Consider the following 9408-nt stretch of genomic DNA (forward strand, 5'->3'; position numbering starts at 1 on the left):
CAATCCATTTTGTAGAATTCTCTTTCCTTCTTTTAAACTCTGATGTTCATTTTTCATTAAAATTTGATGTTGATTTTCCATTTCCTACTCCCTCTCCCTCCATGTCCCCAGGTAAACATTATTTCCATTATTTTCTTCATTTTTCCATCATTCCCTGTCTTCCTGTATAGATAATTATAGAAGATTTGGACATACACTGAGCAGGGATCCATCAATGTGGGCCATTCACAACTAATAGAGACCTCAATCAAATAGAAAGAAGATAATATTTAAAATATAGATTACATTCACATTGGGTTCTTAGGGAGATCACATTATAAGACTTTACACTCCAGCCTGAATACAATTTCTAAAATATCTTTTGAAACGTTCACCATTTGATTTGGGGGGTATTGTTGTTTCTAGCCAATACGCACTGTAGATTCACTGGAAGCTCACCCCATGTAGGTACTGTATAAATGGAATTTGAGCTACCACTATCATACATTGTTTTCTGCGATCTGGGTATTTAGGATTTAGGCATTAGTATTTTTCCATGTACAGGTTTGAATCTTATTATTAGCTATCCTGTATTTAGTTCTTCATAAACATCTTATTAACAACAGATTTCCTGCAAATGTGCATGGCTCAGATACAATGAAATGATTTCAGGATCTGATACTCTGCTTAGCACTTCTTTCGTTAGCATATGTGCATACACACATACTTCTAAATTACTGGGAACACACCTTTGTGAGTTAATTGTTAAAAGGGGTTTTCTATTTCTACACCAACATTTGGCATTTATATATGATTCTGGATCAATGATAAAGGCTCAAAAGGAAAAAACTATTATTATATATTATTGTATATGATATCTCAAGGTTAGTGTGCTTCTTCCATGCGGACTTAGCTGACTCCCCTCTTAGATGACTGCTTCTTTTGAGACAAGCCTTGAAAGCCCCAGTCTCTGTTATTCAGGATGGCTGTGCACCATCGGATTCCTTCACCGCACTTCCCTACGGCACTGTAGTCTGCGGTGACCTCTCCATGAGAGTGCATGCTAGGCAGGGCCATGTCATAGAACTAATTATTCTTGACTTGATTTCTTACCTTCTACATGAAGTTATAAATGAGCATGGCTCTCTTCCTTTTCTTTTGTCCAGTCAAATATGCCAGGTTTTTCTGCTGTCTCTCAGGTGCCCACACTCACAATTTCAAGAGAAGCCGGGTCAGAGAGCTGTGTAATTTATGAAAGCCAGGTCGCATTCTATGTGCTCAAGGTTGAGCCCCAGGAAAGCACCGTGTATTTTCCTAATTTCCACAAAAACCTCCCTCTCAGTCTCACTTGCCTAGCTGTCCACCTGCAGTTCTTAGTTTGCTAAGAAAAGGCACTGTCTTCTAATTCAAATAAAAGTGGCATAGAAACTAGGGAAACTAGGGATATCCTTATCTGATATCATTTCATATATTTCCTTTGTCTTCTAATGTTTGTATTGCTACCACAATACCAGCATCACTAACTACTCAAAGACGGACATTTCCCAATCCAATTTTTTTGAAAAGCATGCCACTGGTATATCAATAGATAATTAACTATACACTATTTTCATCACTCTGTGAATTAGCCCTTAAAAAATTTCTGTCTAATTACAGCATCAAAGCAGAACTCTTCCATTTGGTTTGCCAGGAGCAAGATAAATTGTATCTGCCTTACTTGAATATTTAGCTCCGTAGTCTCAAAAGCTAACTGATTATCGTTATTCCTAAATTTGCTTCTATATTTTGTTCTTTTATAGTATAATAATCTATCCAGACCTCATAAAAAAAAGAAAAAAAAGGAGAAATCATGTTTTGGTTTTCCCTTCTGTCTCACTATTGCATTCAGTTGGTCCCTAGCCCTGTTGAGTCTACATTTGCATTGTCTTCTGCACCCTTGCCATCTACTCTTCATGTCTACTTCTCCTTCTCTACTTTCAGATCAACACCCAATCCATCTTTCATTTGCTTTCCAGTAAACCAAGTCCATAAGCTGAATCCAAACACCTTTGATAATTTGGCATTTATGTAACAGGAAAAATACCAAGTCCTTCGCGACAGCATTCAAGAATGTGCTAATCTGTCCTCCATTACTTCTTCACAATGGAGACTGAGTTAATCCCTGCTCCTATGCATCCTTCCTATCTCCTCACATCTCTCCAAAATAATCAAACACCCTTTGTTTGTTTCTGTCATTCCATGATAGTTACCAGTGGCCTTTACTAATCATCCTTCATAACCAAGCTAGGAGCTAAAAGGGTGCACTTTGCTGTGCAAAGTGACGGGTCCCTTAAGAAAAGCTCTCAGAAAGATGCTTTAAATTTAATCTTCATTTCTGTTTCTCTGTTATTTACTACTTGACATAAACGTACCACTCCAAGCAGCAAGCTCTCTTTGTTCTAAGTGGCAAACCATACTGGAGGAGCACCCTTCGCCTATTGTGTATTATTTTGTGAGTTGTGGCTGCCTTTTTAGTGCGAGAACAGTGCCCTTCCTTTTCAAAAGGTCACAGAACATCAAATCTTCACAGAAGAGCATGACCGGATGCTCGCAGCGATGTCAGCTAAAATAGTCTCCAACATTTTCCTCCCCCCCAAACTAACTAACGTCTGTGAATTTTAACCTGTGAGGAAGCTAATTTGTAAATCTGTTCTAAATTTGCTCCTGCTGTGTTATCTTGAAAATATCAATATGCTTTAATAAAGTATCTTAATGAAATAAACATTTTTATCAGCAGAAAGCTTGCCGGGATCCAGGTCATAACCGTTTCTGACAAAGTTATGTAGAGACAAAAGTTAACAAAATTTTCCTGCATGGATGGCATTTAAAATAGTTTGAAACCAAAAGTTGGGAAGGTGAACTGAGAATGATCTAAGACGCAGGTATTTAGACTTGGTGCAGTTTTTCATGAGTAGTGGAGATCCACTGTCTCTCTTTAATCTCATACTTTTTGGCTAGGGCAAAACACGATTTAAAAAGAAATGAAACCAGTCAAAAGGAGGTGGGGATAATATTCTAAGAACTTCCTTTCTAAAAACAATTTTAATTGAGATTGCCTCAACACAACCAATTCTTATGAAAGCTGCCGTACACAGACAAAATGATGCATTGTATTGAGTGAATCTGCTGCACTGGACTTTCTCAATTGTGGAAAAGCAAGGACATTGCTTTGTGAGCTAAGGTGCATGTGACCTAGCCCATGGTATTTTCAGTCACCTCATATGCAGGTGAAATTTGGACAATATGTAAAGAAGAATGACAAAGAATCTATGCATTTGAACTGTGATGCTGATGAAAAATATTTAATGTACAAGCAGATCTATCTTGGAATAAGTACAGCCAAAATGCTCTTCAGAGGCAAGGAGGGCAAGACTTCATTCCACACACTTTGGACATGTTGTCAGGAGAGACCATTCTCTAGAGCAGGACATCATGTTTGGCAAAGTACAAGGGCAGTGTAAAATAGGAAGGCTCTTAACAAGGTGGATTAACAAGGTGGCTGCAACATTGTACAAACATAAGGCCAATTGTGAGTCTAGTGCAGGACTGGTCAGTTTCCTTCTGTGGTACACAGGGTCGCTATGAGTAGGGCCCACTCAATGGCAGCTAACAGAAATAGCTTTGTCCTCTACAGTCACTAGGGGCTGGAGTCAACTTAAAGAGAGTTCATAGAGAGGCCTTGAGACATAAGCATCTTTCAAAAACCAACAAGGTGTAATTACTACAGTTAAGCAGAAAAAATAAAGTCTCACATATGGAAAAGATAACGTCTTAAACAGGACAAGCTAATGCATACTCAATATCTAGTGGCTTTAACACAATAAAATTTCCTTTGGAGGTATTCATAGGTTGTTCTAATAATCTCCTTTGTAGGAATTAATTCCCAATGAATCCCAAGAAGCTGGAGCTTGAAGAAGTCCCAAGTGTCCAACTCTTCCAGTGTGCTCCATTCCCCGCACCCCCCTCAACCCTCACCCCACACGCCTCTCTAGCCTCACCTTCTTACCAGTTCCCTTCAGGGAACCATAGTTTGGTGGAGTTACAATGAGTATTGATGGTACAATCAAATTAGCAAACAACCTTTCACCCAAACGTAGTCATTTATTCTCCACCCCTGAATGGTGTCTTATATATGTACATAGGACCCGAGGCCTCCGGCAGGATGGTTTCAGTGGACACTGCCCTCTACTAATCTTAGTCAGTCAGGCTTTTCTTCCCAGGCCACTTTAGAAGTAGCTTTGCTCCTTTCAGATGTAGTATATCATTCCTTACATCCATTACCGGTAACAGTCACCCAGATTAACTATTAAACAAAGACTGTAGCCAGATTTACATCCCCTACAATGGTCAGATCTTAATTTCAACCAGTATTCCTATTTATTAGCAGATAATGCCCTCCAAAATGGGACTGTAGCCACAGGCATATGGAATCTATAATCATAATATATCACATAAGTGATTATGGCTGGAAGATCTACATTAATTGAGTATAATCCAAAGGTCAGTGCAGATAAGGTGAGCTTTTGCTCTCTTACAAATTCACAATTTGGAGCATTAACAAAAGAGTTTATAATGGTTCACGGGATTTCTTTTTCTGCAAACAAGTGTTACTTAAATAAGTTTAAATACAACACATAGCATGAAAAGTGAAGAAGGGGCGGGGGCACCAGCTGTTACCTCCCATGGCATCGGGCAGCTGTGGATGTGAAGTTGCAAGTGCTACCACTAGCTACATCCGTTTGAAATTTGTTCCCTTCTCAAAAGTTTAACGCCGATCGACCATGGGATAGTTTTAAATGACAGGTCTGGGAGTAGCTTGTATCAGTTTTGCCCCTACCCAATGATTCAGCACAGGGCCATAGAACTGCAACCTGCCAGTAAAGAGTGCTGTTCAATACAGTCCTCTTGTGTACAAAGTAGAGTAAGAGGAACGTGGTACACATCACAGTACTTAACTTATACTCGGTTTTTATTTGTGAACAATAGTTTCTGTAGAATATGCAAATGGTTAAGAACTCATCTGCTAATCAAACAGTTGGCAGTCAGAGACCATCCCAAGGTACCTAGGATAAAAACACCTGCTGTTCTTTAAAAATTCAGCCATTAAAAATCTATGGGGCACATTTTTACTCTTTCCAATGCGGTTCGACATTAGTCAGAATTAACTAAGCTCAGCAACTGAGTTTTTGTTTGCTTGTTTGTTGGACAGAATACGGATATTTTAATAAATAACATAGCTTTCTGAAAATGTTAAGCAGGAATTTTCTAAAAAGTACTTTTTGTATAACTCACTTTAATTTTATGTATTTATGTTTTCCTATAATTCCCTTAAAATGACTTGTACTGTAAATCTACTAACATACCCAGTCCTATGCAGGAAAGCAGCAACTTCTACATATTATCCACTTCTATACAATCCTTTCTCCAGCCATCTACTCCTAGAAAGTCCCAGATAACCCAGACAGACTTTATCATTTTATGATACCCCATCCCACAAATAAAATAGTTCCACACGGAGAAAATGGAATAGTTCATTATAAGTAACTTTGAATTATTGATATATTAGACTACTTTTGTGACTTTATGATCCCTGTTGTTCACATTCTCTCTATAGATTCTTCATGCTTTGCTGCCTGTGCTTTTTAACCTTAGTATCTGCTTCTGACAGAAGCCCTGCTGGGGTAGAGGTTCCTCAGTGGGTTGTTCTCAGAAAGATCTGCAGGTTGAAACCGCCAGTGGCTGCATGGGGGAAAGACAGGCTTTCTGCTCACATACAGCCTTGGGGACTCACAGGGGCAGTTCTACCCTGCCCTACAGAGACACTATGAATTGGATTCAACTCTATGGCTTTGAGTTTGAGATTTTATTTACTACTGACTAGATGGTTAGCTTACATCATCAATAATTTTGGTTGGATAAGAAATTATAAACCATCTTTGATTTTTCTTTGTGTTGTCAACATTTTTCCCTTTGTTACTGACCACTAGCTCAACGTTAACAACTGAACAGGACCCACTCGTGCCTATTGCTCCACCACTCATTTTCTAAAACCCTTCAGTTCTCTTGGCCCTAGATACTTAACCCATTATCATCTCCATTATTGGAGCTGACATCTTGATTAAAGTAATGCAGTATTGTAATATTGAGTGTCTCCATAATTATTTAACAATTACTTTCCCTGGTGCACTAGTTATTACAATATAGCTAATAAATCAACCTAATTAAATATGCTTGTTCTGTTTTTGTTAAAATAATCAAATTCTCCTCTTCATCATATTTATTGATGTAAAATCACGAGCTAAGCCCTTTGTTAAATTGTTCAAATTCATTGGATTTATGTTACCAGCTGCAGAAATATATGCTGCTATGATGTCATGAGGTTTTAATTAGTTTCCCACCCACAGTAAGCATTCACTAGAGGTGCATGATAGGAATTACATAAGCGATCACAAAGAAAAAATAGCCAGGCATTAGGCTTCTTAAATGCCATACATATTTTGATCATTCAAACAATGAATAGCAATATAAACAGATTAATAAAATTAAGAATGATTCATATTTATTTGCTGGTTTATTAAGCCTCACAAAAGCACGATGCCATTCTGAGGATAAAATGAGCTCTTGTAGATGAAGGTTTGGGCATGCTTTTTTAAAAAAGTGCTTCATCTAAAATTGATTGACTATCCTCAAAGGATATGGCCTTGAAATATTCATGAGTCATTTTTGGTTGAATGCAACCCCTAGCGAGTCAGATTGGTAGTAAAAAAAAGTACATTAACAATAACATCAGAGATAACCCATAATATTATTTTTAAGATGAGTCTCTTTTTCATCACTGAGCATATTGTCTCCCTCAGCTTGCAATCTGCATTTAATAGATATCTAGAATCATAACAGAATATCTTCCCACTGTTTGGTTCCAAAGGAGTTACTAGCTGGTTATAAGAGCCATGGAAGACACATAATATAAATAGAAGCCGGCATTCCAATTAATTTTTACTCAATTTTTGGAATTTAGGTTTTTCCCTTGAATCTGAAATCAGTGATTTGATGTAGGAAAAAAATCCTAAAATATGGTTAGCTGCCTTACCTTCACTGTTTTTGAATAAGCCAAAAGTAGAATGTCATGAAGTAAATTAAACATTAATACTATTATTATATGGTGAAAATCTGGATCCATTGATTCTAATACAAATAATAATGAGCATACTTGTCTTTACATTGTCATTGACTCCAATTTAATGTTTAAGTGCTATAAATACTTTATTGTCTTGTAAGGTCTTACTTACGTGACTTTCTGCTCAACCTAAGTCTTCCCATGGAAGGAAATCTATTGTGAATATTTGCTGCCCACGAATCACATAAATCTCATTTAATACATTATTACATGTGTTCTTCCACAGTAGGAATATCTCAATTCCAATTATCTGATATTTTAAATTATTCATACCAATGCTATTCTGCATTCATTTAAGGTAAATCTTTTCTGTGTTGCCGGAAGTTTGGCATGGGGAAAAGAAAGCAAGAAGACATAGTATTTACCCTAAACAAGCATGCAGGATGACAAAATGGTTAACAGGATCCTAGTGGCAGAATGCTTACACGTTGGACAGCTGACCGTAAGGCCAGCAGTTTGAAATCACCAGCAGCTCTGTGGAGAAAGTCAGGCCTTCTATGAGATACAGGCTCAGAAACTCACAGGGGCAGTTCTACCCTGTCCTATAGGGTTGCTATGAGTCAGAAGGAAATTGATGGCAGTGAGGGTTTTTGTTTTGTTTTTATCAGGAAGTTTTGTAGTTCAATCTTTAGAACAGCTTTGAGGTAGGGTATCACTAGCCCCCTTGTACAGATGCTGACAGCAGCAAAACTAAACCCAGAAAGGTAAAATGTTGAACCCAAGGTCGCGAAGCTATTATGTTACAGAGCTTGTGTTATTATCAAAGGTAGATATATTAGTTACAAAACTTGTGATACCGTTATTATTGTTTTCTGCTTTCCTCTACCAGCTTGAATGTGTAAGCGTTTACTGAATTTTCATCCCTACCCATTATTATAAAAGCTGGCATTTTCCTATCTAATCGACTCCTTCTGAATACATTTATCTTCTCTAATAGAAGTAATACCTATTTTAGAGTATCTTAGACACTAAAATCTCTCACCTGGTTTGTACTATATAAATTTAAATTTTCCCCACAGTCACACAAATTAAGTCCACCGAGACCTCCCTCGGATGAGCTGAGGTTTTCAGGTGGTCATGAAGGTGGAACCATTGGGATGGGAGAGGGTGGGCATGCAGGAGCAGGACACGGAGAAGAGCCCAAAAGACTCAGTCATTTTAAACTTTTAAGAGTTATTTTAACACTCCAGGAGAGTTGAGTCCACAAGGAAGAATGTAAATCAAAAGGGTACGTGTGAAAGGAAAAGCAGTCATTTTTATGTAAATTGAAAGATCTGCTTTTGCCAAAAGGACGTCCTGGGAAAGATATGTCTTGCACATCAGCAGGATGAAGGTGAGTTCCCCTTTGTTTTCATCACACTGTCAGGAATAAATTCCCCAGGCCAGTGAGGCATGCAGAATGGAAATAGAAATGGGACGGATTGGAGCCCATCTTTGCTGTGAAATCATGGAAAGTGAGGAGAAGCAAGTTTTGTTTGCGTGTGCTTTCTCTTCCTGAGCAATGGTCGAGACTGCCGTTTGACACGGACTCTATGCCGAGGCTAAGACGAACTCATTTCTAAAAAAGTTAGGTTGAAAATAAGAGTATAGGTGCCAAGCAATCAATCTTTTGTCAATTGCCTACGGTAATGAAAATGAAACTTGTTTTGTTATTTGCAAAAATGGGTGAAATATTTTTCTTTAGCTACAAAAAGGAATGAATTTAGATTTGTCTCTTCTTTTGTTTTATATAAAATATCTCATTTGCGTTTACAAGGACATTTTAGGTCAAATTTTAAAATTATGTTTCATATCTTATATATTATGTAATTTCTATTTTAACATATAATTTCTAGCTTAATTATATATTTGAGAACTTTTACTATATATTATTGTAAGAAAGCGAATATGGCACTTAACAAATTGTTCATGATTTTTGGAAAACAGAAGAGACCTAAAATCTTTTCATTTTCCCATTAAAATTCCCATTCTAGTTTTAGTTCTCGGGTCTCTTGCTTTGTGATGGTCAGAGCAGGGTGCAGCTGCCTCACCCAGTTCCCTGCTCCAGCTGGCAAGGTTCACTTCTTGCAAGACATTCCCAAGGAGAAGCCGCATGGACCTACCCTGATGCTGCCCTGGGTGTTGGAGCAGCCGTGTGGGGACCCCTGCCAGCGCTGAGATGCTTACACACTCACTGACTTGGCTTTCCTCCTACAGTCGGCATCACTGCGTGT

Source organism: Tenrec ecaudatus, chromosome 5, assembly GCF_050624435.1.
Source record: "Tenrec ecaudatus isolate mTenEca1 chromosome 5, mTenEca1.hap1, whole genome shotgun sequence".
NCBI classification, from domain to species: domain Eukaryota; kingdom Metazoa; phylum Chordata; class Mammalia; order Afrosoricida; family Tenrecidae; genus Tenrec; species Tenrec ecaudatus.